A 20,273-nucleotide genomic window follows, 5' to 3' on the forward strand; every position below is an offset into this window, starting at 1 on the left:
TAGCGCGGCGTGGCTACGTAGCGAGCCGTAGCTACGTAGAGCGAACAATGCCTCGCACATTTCGAGTCATTAAACCCACCGCTCGATACCGCGCGCTGATAACTGCTAGTACCGCCACAACAAAAGACCACTTTATTCAAAATATTGCACTTGTATAAATCTGGCATTTGACAATATCGTCGAGTGGCGCGTCTCCGCTGAGACTCTTTTCATAAACTTGCATGCATAATAAACAACGAGCTTTGTGGTGGATGACAACGCTGTACACTGCGCTCCGCTTGCTTTCCCCATTTATAAAGGTAATTTATCTTTGCCAAGAATACCGTTGTATTGTGTGACAAGTTGAAATAAGTTCGTCGATTGATTCAGTAAACCCGCCACCTTTACGAAACGCTTTCAATCCGCAGAACGCTTCTGTAAAGTTGAGTATTTCAATTCCAACAGTTAATTGTGTAAAGCTTATTCAAATGCCGTAATAACATTCGCTCAGAATTTCCTTTAAATACGTCTTATATAAAAGCTTTCACAAAGGCCGTTAAGATTGTTTACAGCAAATATTCAGTTATACAAATCAAAGGAAATTAACGAACAGTTCGAAAAAGTAATAAACATTAAGAGTTCTTTTGACGTACCTCAAAGTTTTGTATTGGGAACAAAGTCTAATATTGAACCGAAACTGTGGTATTTATTTACTAGGTTTTTTAATTAAATGACCCTTGTCAGCGGTCCCGCGGAAACTTTTCACTTAAGGATCGGCTGACACAACGCAACGCGATGTAAACAGAACCGCTGTTTCAATTAATGTTGCCATCAATTCTAATATGGCGACGTTTATACCTTTTATTTAATAAAAATACGTGTAAGAAATATTTTATGAGACAGAATAATCCTTCTCACAAAAATTATTGTACTTCGTACCTGAGAATAGTGAGTCGTTGAATACAAATGTCCAATTAGAAAAGAAATGTGATGTTACAATTCTTCATTTTCTAATAAAATGAATAGAATTTGACTTGATATTTTGGGCAACAAGCACAATATAATTTATATCAAATGTTTAACAAGTTGATTGCTACCGTTCAACTAGACGCTCGAGGTAAATGAAACACTTTTATTAAATTATATTTGGACTATCGAAACAATATAATGATTTATTGGAAATATTATGTAGCTATCAATTATTTTCAACAAAATAAAATGGAAGATTTATGAGCTCTATAAATAATACACAAGATTTAGAAATTGATTAAATACTAGAACTAATAGTTAATAAGTTTGCAGAAAACACTTATTTCACATGTTTAGATAATTATTTTGACCAGCATAAATTAATTCCGTAGCTATTTCATAGCGTCTCTTAGCCGCAGGGTGCTCAAGCTTTCATCGCAGCATGTACCTACCATTGCTACGTCTTTAGCGTAATACTTAAAAACCTAGACATTTCGCCTTTTCATAATTAGAAATATTTTAAAATTTTGAAGATTACAATTAATGATTCAAAGAGATACCTACAACAAAATGGTTTGTCTGTCCTAATTAATGCCAGCCTATTCCTTCTCCTGTCTTCGTTAAAACCGGTCGTTAAGTTCAAAAGATTGTCTTTTTAACTGAGCCGGTAACTAATCGCTATTATTATTTCCCTTTCAATTAATGTTCAATGCAAAATGTAAGCAACAATCGCTCGCTTAAAATAAATGATCCTCTAGTCGTTTACATCTTGGAGCCTGATAAACGATATTTAATTAACTTTTCATTTGTTCGACTAGCCTATTTTAGATTTCAATAATAGGATTTGATTAGTCCTGTAGCAATTAAATATTGAAATAGACTTTGACATATTGCAATTAAAAATAAAACAAGGAGACTTTTTGATTATTTACAGTAGTCTTGTGCTAATTACAATACATACTTGTATGTAAGTAACAATTTTAAGTTCAAAATCATTCAACATACATTTATAAAAAATATCCTACACGTACTTATTGGTGAGGGTGAAATGGTCATCAATATTCAGGAAAGTCTTGACATTTCGTTATAGGTGGTTTCCATCATCCAGCATATTTACGACTGGCTGTATGTCATAATGCTAGGAACCCTCATAAATGTCTAAATAGGTCCTATATGTATGGTTTAGGATAGGTCCCTCTGCGGTCTATCTGTTGATAGGTTTTCTTTCCGTTATTGTAAGGTTCGTGAAATGAAACCTACTGAGTTCATGATATACGTGTAATTCCTACTATGGGCACGGTTAGAATTGCCCTACTTACTTCGTTCGAGATTGAGTATGTGCAAAAATACTAGTAACATACAGACTGTTGCTTGTTTTATTTTAGTTACATAATCTTATTCATCCGCATATTTGAGAACACCCCAACGTTTCAAACTCTGAACTATTTTCCAAAATTACTTCCTTGTTCGAAAGAGTCATTCACTTTTATTACCTCATTTGCAAGTTTACATTGTTTCTCGAAGCTTCTCGTCAATGCTGTCTTTTCAGCGGCTGTCACTGACATAAAAAGCTCCACTTGGCTCCCCTCCCCTCTACCCCCCCTGCACTTGTAGCCCCTGATATTAAACCCTGATAACCAACGTTTCCTTTTCACCTTACCCCTAAAAAACTGGAACAATGCTGACAAACATCAAAGGAGTATAACATTTTAAATGTACGAAAATAAAAACTTCCGTTAACAAGGTAGGTAAGTATATATTGTTTCTACTTCATGGTATTATGCTATTCGAATATCTACAAAATAAGCAGCAAGCCTGAAATGTCAAGAACTCAATAACATCTCTAGATACTAACTTGCATTTTATCTGCAGGGACACGGTCCATTAATTCCACTACGTGTATGTATCTAAAGTTTAAAATTGCGGATTTTTAGGAACAACACTATCTTAATACCTAAAACCCCTTATCCAAATAAATGTATAACTCGTGTTTCTTTGAATAACAGTTTTCCTCGTAGTTGTCCATTTGATTGGGCACATAATACTTGTCGTGAAAGCGTGTAACTTCAGACTCAAGCTTTTGTCTCTCGATTGGTTTACAAAAAGTTTTCCGCCCGACAGGAAGGCAATGCCGAGATCAAACAACGTGTATTAGGTCAATTTATTGTACGCTTTGCTTCCTACGGGAGAAACGTGAGGTGGAAACGTCAAAGCCTTTGCGTTCACGCACGATATGTTACTAGGCAGGCTGTGACAAGAACTACGTAGGAAGAAGAGTCTTTGAACGATCAACCAGTTTCACACATACATATATTTCTCATTCAAAATGCCGGGTAATTGTCACGAGATAACTGTATAAATTACCGGCATAATTTAATAAATAATTTGCATCACATTATTATATTAAATTACACATAACATGAGTCTCGCGTGCCCGATTGCCTAATTAATTACTGCTTGCTTATTACGGTAAACAATACAGAACACAATGAAAATAAACCTGATACTTGACTGTTACAGCAAATATTTTTCTTGCTTTTGAGCCTTTATTACGTGCATGCTGTTAATTGAACAATATGATCATCAAATTGCCTGCTCTGATATTCAGAATATTGTAAACGATCCCAATTTTTACCCTGAAGCGAAGTAGGTATATATCTACGATGTATCAGATGTGTAACCTAACCACGGCAGCTTCAATAGGTACTCACTGACTCAGTGAACTTTAGGACTTTCCAATAGAACCCAGTGTAATGAACCATGACTCATTAAACAAGCACTGTACAATTAGATAAGCATCGTATATTAGTGTCGCAATTATTTGGCTTATCGCGCGCAATCGCGTGAGGCATGCGAATGGGGTGTTAGCGGACCTGCCGTGCCCACAGTCGCCGGCGCCGATGACATGCGTCATACGAGATTAACACCATGTAGGACATACACGCCTCTTGAATGCTATTTTTGTAGAATGACCTTTCAAGGACGGGAGATACTGCCGTGTTAGCGTGATCAATAGATTAATCGACATGCTATGCAGATCGAAAACTTAAAATGTTCTGATACTGGTAATCAACCTCATATAATGGGTATTTGTACTTAATTTACATTTACTACAATATAAACCTAGACCTACATTTCGGTCAAAAAGCAAACATTTAAAGCAAAATGAAAATGAAAATGAAAAAAACAAAGGGCGTCAATAAAGTGACAATTACTACATTAACTTAGGTAATACTTACATAAAACGGTCACGAGAAGTCGAATTAAAACTTCTCAACAACTTACTAACTTCTACGAAAGTTAAAACTACTGAAGAACATTACTCCATGATGAAGAGCTTTCAAAAGGTTCACGGGCAAATGATACAACATTTACTTACAACACAAAATCGTAATTAGGAATTGATTAAATATTCAAAGCGGTATTTAATCACCACGGAAGCGAAATCACTGGGCTGGGAGATTTAGATACTTTTCTCGCTGACTGGCCGCAGCACGCTTCAGACATAAAAAGGTGGAAGATTTTGGGGGAGATTTTTGCCCAGCTGTGGGCTTATAAAATAAATCTAAAGATCTTAATGCTCTTAGTCTCTAACACCAATTAGTTGCTAGATCTACATTCAAATTTTTACATCAATTTATTATCTGATACCAACAAAGTTCAGAATGTCCTATTTATATTCTTGTGGCAGCATCAAATTCCAAAAGAACACCACTAACATAATAATATGTCTTTAATCACTTTAGCGAAGTAAACTATGATATGTAGGCGTAACACCCACGACACACCTCTGCCGAAATCCGTGGGTACAGGCGACGTGATAGTTTATATTAGGGCTGATTTTTCAATAGCCAGATAACTCCTATCTGAGGAATATTTTTAACGTTTTGACAGCTTTTGTATGGAAAATATGTCAAACCGCCATATTTATTCCTCAGATAGGAGTTAACTGATGATTGAAAAATCAGCCCTTAATGATCTACACTTTACTAACAATATCGATAAATCTAAATATGGTAGAACAATTTTCAGAGATGAGACTGATAAATTAAGTAGCTACGCTCTACACGCAAATTGTACCCTACGCCTATTCTCTAGGCATACATAAATTGTAAAAAACCTTCTTTCGAGATACTTGGTGCAAACTATCAGAAGCAGGAGATACATCAAATGCACAATATTGGAAGAATCGGAAAAAGATCCTTTTGACGTAGGTAAGTATTAAGTTACAATAGGTAAGTATTTACCTTTCAGTATTCGAACTTTATCCATCAGCAGCAATAAATCCAAACCTGGTCAATTATATCAGATTAGAAAACAATAGATAAACGATAATATTCTATATAACAAAACCAAGACTAAAAAAGCCTTATGCAAAGAATACACTTATTAAAGCACAGACATACACAAACTTACCGCAGCTTATCACGAAAGTCAACGTAAAAAGGTCCAGTAAAACCTAATCTTTATACTGAAAGCTTTGTTTCGTATTCATGTATGAGTTTCCTAAAAGTATATATCTATATGTACTAGGTATGTAGGTACAATGCTCTCTCACTTGTTGAGCGTTGATAGGCCGCAATCGATAAGTTGAGCCGTCGCACGGGACGGCTGCGGTTAGCCATATTAATTCACGTTTGCACCGTGACCAATGTAATTAAATCTCTTAAGTTACTAACATATTGTATCTTAATATTATTGGTAGTTATGGTTTGTATTTACCTATGTGTTTACCGCATATTAAAAAAAAAGTAGCAGTAGAGATTCTCTAAGCGTTGGCGTTGCAATGATTCGTCATCGTTCATTTTCGAAAGTTAAACTAAGTAAATCCTAAGATGTAAGTCGGCTTGTCGTGCAGCCGCAGCGCGGGACGATTTGCACGGCATGCGAATATCAATGACATAATCCGTCGCGCTCTTGTTGCCGTAGGCGTTCCAGCCATATTAGAACCCAGTGGTCTGGCACGCGACGATGGCAAGAGACCAGACGGTATGTCGTTGTTCCCGTGGAAGATGGGTAGGTCTTTAGTATGGGACGCGACCTGTGTCGATACTCTTGCACCATCCCACCTTCCTAGCTCGGCGCGATGTGCTGGTTCCGCTGCTGCGGCTGCAGAGAACCTCAAACGGCGCAAATATAGCACCCTGGTTGGTAAACTATACCTTTGAGCCATTTGGGGTTGAAACCCTCGGGCCGTGGGGTCCAAGTGCTCATCTGCTTTTTAAAGATCTGGCAAAGCGACTTGCTGACACTTCAAGTGACCCAAAGGCTGGTTTTTATTTTGGTCAAAAATTAAGCACTGCCATCCAACGTGGCAATGCTGCCAGCCTCTTGGGTACACTCCCGGTGGGCAGCGATGAGGAGTTTTTTGATGCCATTTTTTAGTTGTATATATGTATAAATAAGGTTTTTTTTTTACGTCATGTAAATATGTATCACTTGTATAAAATTTATTACTGTCTAACAATAAAGTTGTTAAGTGTTATCGACGATAAATTATTATCAAGATGTAAGTATAATAAAATGTAACAACAGTGAAGATTCTAAACGTGTTGACAACAGCTGCCATAAAGGTAGAATTCCGAGGATAGCGGCTACGACAGCCGCGCGCGGCTTACGACAGTCGTCGGCCGCGCGCGACAATAGTCAACCTATGAAAATGTATGGCACCGTTGCCGAGGTCCGCGACAGTCGCGCGCGGCCGACGAATTTCGTAAGCCGCGCGCGGCCGTATGCATCTCAACATGGTCTAGCACTTAGTAACATCTATATAATTTTAGTAAAACCAGAATTGAATTGTTTTTTATTTAGTCGGCAAAACTTCCTTTTGTTTTCATTACAATACAAATGCTTTGAATCAGTATTGGGTAGTATCCTTCATCATTTCTACTTTTTAAAAATAGGGTCGATTGGTAATCTATTTTCATAATACAGCCACAGCAATACGTCATCCTCTTCTTCTTCAAGGATATCAATTAGCACTTCGACTAGAGGGAACGGACGAACAAAATCTACTAATTTCAACAAAATGCCGCGCGCGGCTTACGAAATTCGTCGGCCGCGCGCGACTGTCGCGAGCCTCGGCAGCGGCGCCATACATTTTCATAGGTTGACTATTGTCGCGCGCGGCCGACGACTGTCGTAAGCCGCGCGCGGCTGCGTAAGCCGCGACCCACGGAATTCTACCTTAAATGGGGAACACTGCGGAATGTCACTTCGAAATACTTAATTTATAGAGAAATAAAAAGAGCCCACACAAGCTATTACATATTAAAACAACTCTGCCGACAAACTGTAGTCGTAAAATTCAGAAAACACGCAAACAATATTGTATTGACATTAATAACAAGCAGTAAATCGGCGAAGTGAAACGGCTCGAGGAAAAAATATTGCAGAACAAACAGAAACGACCTAAAAATTCACTCAAACAAGAATTGCAATCTAAATTAGAAGCAATCTTGTAACTTTGAGAAAGTTATTCAAGTAGTTCTTTAGAAAAACTGTTTCTTGAAGAGGAAAGTTTTCAATATCAAGCATTTTGTTCTATTGTAGTTCAGATGTTGGTGACTGCTGAGGTTAGTGCTGGGAGTTCGATTCTTGAGTGAATTATGCAACCATCCAACGATTTCTTTCATACATAAATAGGAGCTCTTAGTAGGTGTTATACTTATCTTACACAATAACACCCACTCATTTTGAATATAGCTTTCACCGTAACATAAACAAGGTACGCTATAGCACTCTAACTCATCCAATCAATATGATTAGCCAAACAATACCTACTAACCTAGCGTTGTCATTACATTAAGCCGCCTAAATGCCGTCCACGTGTTTGCCTGTCTGTCGCTAAAGAATATAGAACAATAACAAATATATGAATCGATACAAATGAACAAACCTATTCAATGTACCTATAGGTAAATTTTCCTTTAGCACACAATTCCCGCTAGTCGTTATCGGCTATTAAGCTGACACGGGATGTGAACTCGCTAGAATTGCCTCAACTTGCCTCAATATACGTCCAAACTTCGGCTAGTGTTAAACATCAGTTCGACAGACTTACTCTAGTTTATAAATCCTTCTTACTAAAACTATTTCATGAAGCAAATTAGGTACTTATTCTACCTACAGTATCTTTGTGTGCTAAAAGCAGACATAATTGGTGGGGAAAACACTGGTTATGAGAAGCTTTATAAAGCAGTAAATTAAGAAATATATTCTAACATAAAACATGTTTATGCCTAAATGTTCTGTATATATTAAGGTCAGTACTCTACTGCGCAGTATTAGCACAGGACCGCGACTTATGAATAATCTATTTTATAATGAAAAGACTTTTATAAAATGTTTTCATGAAATAAGTTATGATGCTTTTGCAGAATTAATTTTCTGTGGCCTCATATCAATTGTGTTCATTTATGAGTAAGTTAACTTAAGTTTTATAAACCTCTGTATTCATTGAGACTAGTTTAATGCATGTATGTATTAAGAACCTTCCCTAGACACATTTTTTCCCTTATTAAATATTCAATAAATCTTGTTGCGCAAAAAAGATGTTAGTTCCTTCCAAATTATGGTCGAAAGCAAAAAAGGTTCAAATAATGGCATGTGTCGGGTCACGTCACATCAACGGCATGCAAAGCGACCTCGAGGGGAAAGTCTTCATACAATGGAACACCTCGAGACCCCAACGATCCCGGAAAAAGTAACCCACGTGGAAGAAATATTTCTCACAACGACGAAAATGTCACCTCAATATAGATTGATAAAAACATTTCTGTCGGGATTAGAGGAAAAACATACTGTTATTAAGTTGTAAAAGTATTTCTTTAAAAAAGAAATAAAATCGATTGGCCTATAATTTTCGGCCTACATAGGCCTACCAGTTACGTAAAGACCTGTTTGCTCACACTAACTATAGTAGGATTTATCTCAATACACATCCTCAAGTCAGATTGGTGATCAATAGGAACTTATGACATTGCGTCTGCCCCAGCGCAAAGTCTTGCAAGTTGCACATACCTGGTGTCTACTTCACATATCTACTAAAATTAGATTAACATCTCTGTGATCCCATTATACTAAGAGCCTAAGCCCGATTATAATCCGTACCAAAACTACGAGGAAATAATTGGATTAAAATCGCACCAACGGTTTAAATAATTAACCGACCACACCGGAAAATATTTTTTCGAGAACCGAGAATAATTCAGGTTGGCTGGCTGGCCACAAAACCACAACTAAATAATAGTATACAAACGGTTTTAGTTATTTTAAAAATAGCATTCTGATATATCAAATTACCACCAAATTAATAAAAAGCTACAAAGACATTCATATCCTTTACTTCCTCATGTTTACTGTCTAATAAATAGTTCATTAAAAAAGCAAAAAAATACTGATATGAAAGTAGTGTTCCATTTTATTTATATTATGGATGACCTATATGCACACAAGAGAACTAGAGAGAGCACTCTAATCTAACCACTTCACGTTTTCAAATTAAAGTTTCATGAACAAAACCATTATATTTCAAGCGTCAAATTACCCTCATAAAGTCACAGCTCAGCTTCAGGTGAATATTATCACCAGTCCCGGGAATCCAGCTCGTTTGATTTATAAACATAAACTTCACACAATTTCCTTAGTTAAAGACTTGAGGAAACTTAAAAGTCAAGCGTTTTTCGCACCAAAACATTTATCTTTCAAATGTAGGGCCTTCGTCAAAACTTTTGTGAAAGTAAATACAGTTTTGCCTTCCTTGCAAAGCGGGGAATTAGGGTTCTACGAAAACTTGTAGGACAATTTGTCCAAGTGTTTTATTTGCCAAGTTGTTGTCTGCATACGGCATCTCTCACTTGGAATATATCGCATTGTACCTCGTCGTGTACAATTATGCATGTTGCGTGTGCATTTCGTGTATGCAAATTGTGCAAATCCACGTATGAATCATGTGACTTATTCATAACGTAAACAGATTTCTCAGACACGAAATTAATAGTTAGTCGGAGAGAAAAGTAGAACCACGCTTCTAGTTGACTAATACACAGACATAACACATTAATGTAGGCATTTACACATGACACTTAAACATCCATTTCTTTAGTTTCTCAGCTGCTATTTACCCACATTCACACTAATGAATACCACTTACAAACATTTATTTAAAGACACGAAATTAATGGGGTAGCACAAAGGGTTAAGTACTAGGATTAAATGTGAAATATGAATGACTAACTTGTGGTAAACATTTTATGTCCATCGTCGAATGAACATGCTGTATTTAGCTCTAAATGGCTGTCAATTGAACGGTATTGATTAAATAGCGTTACCAAAAAATGTTTGAGTGATATCATGAGCCGTGTCAAGTATTCAGTAATCCATTACCTACGTATGTAAACATTTTTCACGAGGGATGATTTATTGCCGGGGAGGCTGCAGCCGCCAGTGTCGGGTAAGTCACAGTTCATTAGTCAAAGTGTGATGATGTAATACAGGCACATACCGTCAGCAACGACACGTATCGACGGACGCTCGTTATGTCAAGCCGATGAGAAATTACACGCTATTAACTAGATACCTTACCTACCTTTTTAGCATATTGATACCTAAACCGTAAACTACCTGATAAGTGAAATATGGGGTGGCTTATAATAACTTAAGTTGTTAACTAATTTAGAATAGACGTAGAGAATAAATTGGATTAGTTTAATCTAAATATACCGTTATCTTGACAAATAATTGAGCACCAATTTTGGCTTCTACGAGAAGCAATGTGCCCATTTTTATAGAATTTCAACTGATATAATAAACTGAAAGTAAACAATCAACAAGTCATACCACAATGAATCCCCGTTACGGTAACCTTTCTACAAGTAGCATGTATGTACTTATACCTATCTCGGATCATGTTATTCAAAATAAAACATTAGACTGAAACTAAAAGGTATTATTGAGATAACGAGAGTCTATTAGGTACAGGCTCCAATAATGAGACCATTATGTTATTTTAATCTTGTACCTACTTACGCCACTCTTAAAGTAAAATGTGGTGTATTATTAAATTCAATTGCCTGCAAAAAAATCATTTCTAACTGAACAAAAGTTACTTATATATCCGGCTATCATTGGACTGTTTCACCAGACTTTATGACTTCCAACGACTGTAAAAGATCTTCAAATGATAGCCAACTGTGCATTTCAAGGCACGGAGGGGCTAGGTACAATATTAATGGTCACCACCCACGGACCGATCCCGGCGAATGTGGCTTACCTAGATTGATTGTCCAATATGGATGTTGCTGAAACACGAACCTATACGACCTACATGGACAGGGCTTAGGTGAACCTGTGTGCGAAGTGTGCGGTGCACACAGGTGCAAAGGTGCCAAGGATAGAGCAAAATTTCCAACAGCGTCAAAGATATTTGAAATTGCTTAAATAAAAGTATTGTTCAACTTGTATCCATCTTTCTGTCATTATATTTGTAATGGAGCGAAAAGTCGGTTAAAAACTTAAAAGTACTAAATGGATTCTATTCTCGTGTGTACTTCCATTTTCATCGCTTTTTTAACGGCAAATACTTTCCACTGTGTAACTGTGTCACAAAAAGTCCATCAGAGCAAACAAAGCCTGCTAACTCGCGTGTTTGACAGTAACGTGCCGATGCGGACCACGCCAGGAATTCTTTTCAACACACCAAAGGGATATTGCAGAAAACTTTAGTCGTAATCACACACTTTTTTGTTTCGCGATGTTCAAGTTATTTTACTTTCGAATTGTTTTTCGAAGAGATTGGAATAGTTACTTCTTTTTAGATATGCTTTTCAGAGGCTCACCCGCGACCCGTGGGAACTATTTCGCCCAATAGCCTATTTATCTCCTAAAAACTTCCTCGATAAATAGGGTACTAGCACTGACAGTACTTTCAAATCGAACCAGTAATTTCTAAGCGAACAACAAACTTATCAGCTTTATAAATATTAGTACAGAATTTAGACGAAATAAATCACACTTTATGCTTGCTGAAAATTAACTACATTAACACACATAAAGGATGAATTATGTTTAGTAAACAATTCCTTTTCTAATATTTGTCGTAAGAATAATACAGTGTCCAGTACCCAGCAATTAATTGTTACGACTTTTGCAGTCCTTTGAAACGTGTGAATAGCCTCACCGGGAAAAAAATGAAATGCGGAGCGGGGATTTAAAAATTTGAAAATAGAATGCCCCCCGCATTCATTCAATCAATATGGCGGTGAACACAAATTGTTTATGAATTAAAATCCATATTGATGAGATTCCGTGAGACACCAATACAACTATTTGTAGCAATAACCCCACTCATAACTAGGGAGATGGGAAGATGCCTCGTCCCAGGGTGCGCGGTCGCGGTATGGGCTGCCGACCGGCGAGTTAAATCTTGATTCATCCACCGGAGACCTAGTAAAAACTCATGAGATCAACACTGCACTATAAGTGCTCAATGGCTCACAGTAGCAGGTCCACTTATAACACAGATCTCTATCTTTGGGATTCACTCGATATGAACCAATGGGCGCTGCGGTAGAAGGTATAATGGCGTGCGCAATCATCAATAGGCACTCCATTGAGGTATACTTTTTATATGAAAATAATGTTTTAAGATGCGGGAAAAATAACTTATTTATTTTATATATTATTTAACAAACATGTAAATTGAAAAAAGGCATTGACGCTTCACCACAGTCTTTTGTAATGTCAACATTGTTTAAAAAAATTACAAACATATTTCATCGCGTCGCAAGACTTTGACAATTTAGCCTTAATTTCAGGTTATTACCAAGGTTTATGCCTTTGTTTTGATCTGCTCACTTATATTTAATGTTCCACGAAATGTCAGCGTGGGTGCAAATGAAAACACATTCACATATACGATGCTGAATTTAAAACGAAAATAATGAAGCAAATTATTTATACGTTTCAAACAAATAAAAGGGGTTTCATGCGACTGTATTTTATGTCAAATTGTCATATTCGTTCCGTTTTACTTTAGAACAAGGATTTAACTCGTAGACTAGAAAAAAGGCAGTAAACCTATATTCTCTTAATACTGACATAAAAGTTATATTATATGGCAGCTGCGCTTGAAGTACTAAACTTTGACAAGGCACATAAAATATACGTCATTAATTTAACGATGCTCACGGATTTTTTAAAGTTTACTTCACTGGTGGATTATTTGACCTTCTCTTACTTTAATGATCTTTAAAACACACCTATCTTTATAAATGAAGCATTTTGTTCTATTTCTATAAATTCAACCAAACAGTCCTAATTCTGACTGATTGATTGATGTACAGACTGACATCTGACGTATTTCCTGAACCACTTTGAAGATGAAACTTGAATTTTGGTAGATTGTATTCCTGGCATGGTAAGACAAAGACAAGTGAAGAGGTTTAGCCTTTGCCGTGTAATGGAACGTTACAGGCTGAAACAATATCAATATTGGCACTTTCAGAGCTTAAAGGAGGTAGCTAGGTCTGGTTGAGATTGATTTGAGTCTATAAAGCATGAACCATGTAATCGTCTCCCAAAATTCAAAATGTGCTTTCTTATAAGCATACAGGCAATAATATTAAACGTTGTTTACTTATTCCTCTTAAGTAATTAATTCTAAAGTTGCTAGGGTTCTGTCTAAACATCTCTTATTTTACAAAGAAGGTTTAAAAAGAAAATACTGTAATTGAGAAAACCTTCATAACACTCCTATTTTTATTGTTATCCTAACCTACCAGGCCACTACCCCTTTTACTATATTATTGTAACCTTTTTGGTTCTGTGAGCAGACGGGCAGAACCAATTAGTTTATCTTCCGTTTCCAGATTAACGCCAAGTGCTCGAAGGCCGATGGAAAAGGTTTTACAGGAAAAATACTTATGAAAATTTCACCCAAAATCCTAATCCTAATTAAAGACCCGTTCTAATCTCTGTTAGCTCTAGTTGGGGTCGAACCTTGTTATTATAAGTGGGATTTCGTATTTTAATCACTACTTACTGGGAAATCTCCTATGTAGCTCAGAGGTATAATATTAGCATAAAAAGCGCTTGAGTAGGTACCTATTAAATAGAAATGCATTTTGCCAGTTTTTCACTTTTAGAGTAAATATCAATAGGAAAATGGTAACCTATAGCAACCAGAACCTTTACAGAAAGCCAAGCTTTTCAGTCAGTGAGGAGATCATAAGCATGTTTTTTCTCTAAAATATTGTTTATCTACTCTAGTTTATCCTGAAAGATTCGATGAATATATTTTCATACTACGCCGATATACAAAGCCGATTTACTTACTTATCTCCTGAAAATTGTTTCTATTGCTTTTGTTATTTCTGTCAACCAATTTTCCTATACTTACCTCACATAAAAGACAGCATTTAACTTATCATCGTACTCATAAGAGTACTCGTAAACTACATACTAAACAGTCGGTCGACTGTTGTCCCAATGGTTGTTTTATTTTTAATAATTTAGTTTCAAAGCCAGCGAAATCGTTCTTATGTGCATACTACCATCCATCTTCATACTGATTTATGACCTCAAACAATCTATCGGCCGACTAAAAGCTTGCAGTGTAGGGGTAGGTACTCTACAAGCCTTTGACAAACTGGGTAAAAACTGCTGGAATGACGGCAATATCGATGGTTTATCGTTTCGGTACTCTGTCAGCAACATTTATCAGGAAGCGATTTCTCAAGAGAATATATTTTTGCCGGTAGAAACAGAAGTGCTATAACGCAAAAAAGGACATAAAACAGGGTTTAATCTGCTACAGCATTGCAGTGAAATAACTCTGCGGATAATATATTTCATTGACTTGGAGCAAGCTTTGATATTATAATTCTGTTGCTTTAGTGCGGGGAATTGTGTTGGACACTATCTATTGCGTGATGAATTGCTCTTGAGGAAGGCATGTAGTCACTCTGTGAAGGTTCTAGAATCTAGAACGTTATACAACATGTCTCTCATGCTAGGGATATCAAGGTTTAGTAAAATAATATCAGGCAATACTTCTATCGCGATAGTGATCTATCTACCTGACAGTTATTTTTGTTCTCTGCCGCGCATGTTACTTTAAGAAATATATATGTCTTTGTAAATTACAAAGTTATTTTCGTTATAATACATTACCTACTATCACAACACAAAAATACAATATAAAAAAACAATGCTTTTTTTCTCTCAATCTATTCCACAATGCAATGTTCGCGAACATTTCTGTAAAACCGCAACATATTCTTAGAAACTCAAATCTATCAAGAAGGTTGCATTCGAATCACATTCGTTAATAAAAAGCCTTTTGCTCTTCAGAAAAACAAATAAAAAAATAAAACATTATATCCAACCAGCAATTAATTTTTTGAATAACGAAAGAGTTTGCATTACTTACGTAGTACCTATTTGCATTTTATTTATTAACACAATTTTATTTTAGTTCCTCCTACTTAGAATTTATTGCTATGATTTTAGTTCTTCACAGAATTATTACCCAGTTAGGTACGAATTAAAACAGCCCATAGCTTATCAAACGACCGGCACAAACCATCGTCTGTATTTACGCCAAGTCATAAACATTATACCGTAATTTTGAAGGTAAGATAAGCAGCCCTACGGATGTGTGTATACCTGTCATCGTACGTTTAAAGCAAATGTTTCGAGACAGAATGAACGTAGTTACTGAGACTGTGTAATATGTTTAGCGCCAACGTCATGGTGTAGATTTATAACAATATTACTTCTCGGGAACGGCAACGCTGTTGTGACATTTTTACTACATTATCCAGCGGTGTGACGTTGACGCTATCCACCCTTGTTGGTCTCTAAGCACTGAGATCTTATTAAAATATTAATAAATTGAGATCTACTTTCGTTTGTTTAATACGGACTGATTAAAGATTATGTAACTCAAGGAATTCATATTTAAATAGGTATGCAATCAGGTTCGGAAATCAATATAAGACTGTTCGATTTCAAAACTAAAACTGAATCGTGGGAGATTAAAGGCTGTATTCCTAACAAAACTACCTAAATTAATTTGTAAGGACTTAAGAAGGGAAACTGTAACTAAAGAGCAACAAAATATAAACATTTTGTATTTAATTCACGTACTCTTTTGCTCTCCGCATTTCTTGTACCAATTTCAACGCCGGTTATACCGATAAACATAAATCAATGTTATTTATCCACCCGCAGCACAATATTGAATTAAATATTACTGTTACCTCAAAACGAATCAGGGTCAGGTTCAGGTATAAAATATAAATACAAGTAGGTATATATTTATATGAGATGTCCAATAAAATGTATATGTAGTCACAAAAGGTTTCGATAAACGTGCGGGCTCCACGAGCTAGAAATCATAACCAATATTCCGCTGTATCCTAGATACATATGAGTATATTATAATACGATAAATTCTCTTCAGCGACCCTTCTTTTGTTCGCAAAATATATATTCATTATTCGCAATAAGTTCTTTTGTTTCACAATACAATGATCTCGGCTGCTGTTTTTCTTATCCGTTGATTTATTTCCTTTTTTCAACCCTTCTGACAAAACCAGGCTGAATTGATGAGCTGTCTTTGATAATATCTTTATTTTTATGCCCTATAAAGTTCTTGAGGAGGGAAATATGAAACTGAATATTATACAGTTCAGTTATGCTACTAGATTAAGATAGATGGCCATTTTTATTACTTCTATCCTCTATCCTAATTATGGAAATAGCTATAAAAATAAACCCAATTAAATAGTAAGAGTCCGAGGTCACGTTCTAGACATTTATATTAAAAAGTTCTAGACTTATTGCTTAGGTACTTATTTTTAATAAACGGTCCTTTTAGGGTTCCAAAACTTCTTAAATGAAATTGCTAATTTATTTAAGTCATTTATCAACATAAATACGTTCTCTTTCTGTAAGGCTGAGGCAAACGTATTTCCCTCATAGTCCAGTTTATGATCAATTATGACGTCTGATTTCCAATTGCCTGGTAATACACATACTCTCATAGGTATCTCACACCGTTTTTAACAACAAATTTTGGAAACACAAAAATATAAAATATTCAGTAATAATACACGAAAACTGAATTGGTCTCTAAAGTTTAACAAATAACACTACTTCTATTTTTCATAATTTAAACTATCCAAACAGTTTTGAAAACCGTACGGCATTCTACAAAAACTCCATTTGACAATCAAACAAACGATATGAAACGGTTTTATTTTTTATTTGATGTCGCAAAATGCTAAAATACTGCGTCACAATATAGGAACCTGAATGTTTTGAAAAAGTTTTTATTTAGAAAATAAATGTAGTTTTGACGAGTGATACGTGAACAATACTAGCTAACGATGGTTAGGGGATGAAACTGGGGGGTTTGGACGCACGCCTCGCTGCCTCAGTGCCTCGCTGCCTCGCTGCCATGATTCCACCTCGTCATCCTCTTTTGTTGTATTTTACATAACATCACACCTGTAATTCCTGAGGGGTTTGATAGAGGACGATTTAAATAGTTCTGTTTGTTTCGTGGTAAATCGGCACACTTATTTCGGTCTTCAATAAATCTAAAAACATTCCATTTAGGATTCTGGAATCTACATAAAAAAACGATAATTAGGTATAAACCATGCGATTTACTTACTTTCTTTATTTTAAAATCAATGTAGTTTTTCTTTAATTATTGTGAAAGCATTCACACCCAAACAAGATTGAGAGTTTTAAAAAGAAATACCTACATAAAGTCAAATGATCAAAACCTTTGTCAGAAATGAAAAAAACCCCCATTTTTTTTTATTAATGTGTCTACCTTTTAATGAAACATGTTTTTCAGATACAAATAAAACAAAAGAATAAAAGGATTTCAGCTGACTGGGTGTAGATTAAATGCGGAGAGCCCAGCGTTCATCGTTCAAGACTCCAATAAGCCGAAATAAAATATCAAAGGCGAAAAAACTGCGAGCGAATGAAACAAGAATCTTTTTAATAATCTTACATTTGCAGGTGCAAACAAATAATGAATTTGTACATAGTACTTCATTTTAATTTCGACTTGTCTTTGGATATACATTTTTTGTACTTTCTATCAGTATAGATAACTATGCCTACACACATAGGTACCCACTTTTTCACGTTTAAGATTTCGGTTACTTTATTACCGCTGTTTATTTTCCAGAAAAAGACTCGATAACACTTTACCCAATATGTAAACTTATCTTAGTACCTCATATTTTCTTTATTTCAAATCATGGTATTTTGAACCCAAAATGTACCTGCAATAATAAAAATATACGATATAGGTAAGTAGGTTCAGACCGGCTTGGCCAGTCCGGCCGCCCATGATGCAATTAAAAAGTAAAACGTCAAAGAACACAGTAATACAATTTGGGCAATTTTATTATAGTTCACAGTCCTATTTGTATACCTTCTTGTATTTTTGTCTTCTTCTAACTTTATGAAATGTTTGTTTAGACTTAGGCTCATTTTATCGCAAAACGCATGATCTAAAAAATAACTTTTTTTTTAATAATTGTGGATTTAATAACCCCTTAATACCTATTATAATGTTTAGTTCCCATTCTAATAGAATACCCTTTCCCAAACCTACTCGTTAGTATTTCCAACCGATTTCTTATAAAAATGTTACTTAGAATTCCGTAGAAATTCGTCCCACTATGAATGAGGGAAAATCGTCGTACGTTTACTAATGAGCACACTACCTTTTATATACGAACGTGAGACTTCGAAATAGGCCGGGAAAGTAAAGAATGGAAAAGAAAATTAATGATACGAGGACTTGGCGTCTATCTATATTTTCATTTATGACGGAAACCAAAACTTTGACATCGTCATCGTGTGGGTTTCAGGAAGCAGAGGAGGTAATGAGCTTTTTCTGAGAAAACTTATTAAAATAAAATATTCCTAAATTAGGTAAGTTTAAGTCGTCGTTTTCTCCCACAATTATAAATTTTTACGAACTATATCTATGAGGCCAGCTGCAATACACCGAACTTTGTCCAAAGTCATAGTTTGAAGCAATAAAGAGTTTTACTTCATAAATTATGCCGGAGAACATGTTAGCCAATTAGTCGCTCTACACTCCACAGGTGGCTTTGTAATTGGGACTTCATTACACATAAACTCCTGTTCATTATTTTTGAACCAAATCTTGTCACTTTTTAGTATTTTAAGAGGCATCTAATTAACTTATTAATTGCAACTAATTTTACCAAGAATAAAAACAGGTATTTATTTGTAATATAAGAGACAATAGGAACAAAACTACAAATGAATTTCTTTTGGTCTTCAAAATATTTTCCCAAGATATACCTACGTTACGAGAATGTGCATGTCGTTGTTATAATAATTCTAATATCAACGAAAACGCTTGAGCAATTACCTAATTGAAAAAGTTTCCGAGTTTTCCGTCACAATTACTCTCTCCGTTGAATTTCCGACGTTATTATATGTCAAGTGGTCGTATTTTTCTGCTTTTATTAATGGTGTTAATTGCTTTCTCTACTGTTTACTGTTAATATTAATAGTTTTAGAAAACATCTTTTATATGGATTGGTCTCTGTGTGCCTACGTATAAAACTACAACCAAACTATCTAAAGTAATATTTTGTATTATGTTTTTGTACTACTATAATATAAAACAGCTATATATTTGTAACCATATGCAACTTACACTAGACTCGAGTTTAGAACACCCACTTAAGGAGTTTCTTGGAAGTTGTATCACATTGTTCTTACTTCCTGAAACGGTACAACTAGTTCCAGGTTTCATAAGGGCTTTTGACGTTAATTTAAACATAGTTTTAATTAACAAATAGTGTTTTTTATTATTATTTATTCTAATAAACAACGTTCTATTTTCAGCAATATCAACTATACCTATTGTATTTAAATTATTTAGAAAAGCGTGAAAAACATGGCTGCGTTCATTAAGAAATCCTTTTGCCCTTTCACAAAGGGCTTATTAATAAATATTAAGACCCTGAGCTAACTTGTGATAATTAAAACCGTTTTATGACGAAGAGCCTCATTATTCAGTTCTTAACATTAGACTAGACCTTAAAAATAACATGTTTTTAGTGCCATTACTTACTTAGTTGATCAATAAAGGTTTTATTTTTGTGTTAGAGTTGCTTTGTTATTCTTACTAATATTATAAATGTCAATGTCAGTTTGTCTATCAGTTTGTCCATATATCACCGTTTTAACGCCAAAACTAGTGGACGAATGAAAAGTTTCGGCACACAGATACCTAGTCTAGATACCTT

Source organism: Helicoverpa armigera, chromosome 9 (genome assembly GCF_030705265.1).
Source record: "Helicoverpa armigera isolate CAAS_96S chromosome 9, ASM3070526v1, whole genome shotgun sequence".
In the NCBI taxonomy this organism is placed as follows: Eukaryota; Metazoa; Arthropoda; class Insecta; order Lepidoptera; family Noctuidae; genus Helicoverpa; species Helicoverpa armigera.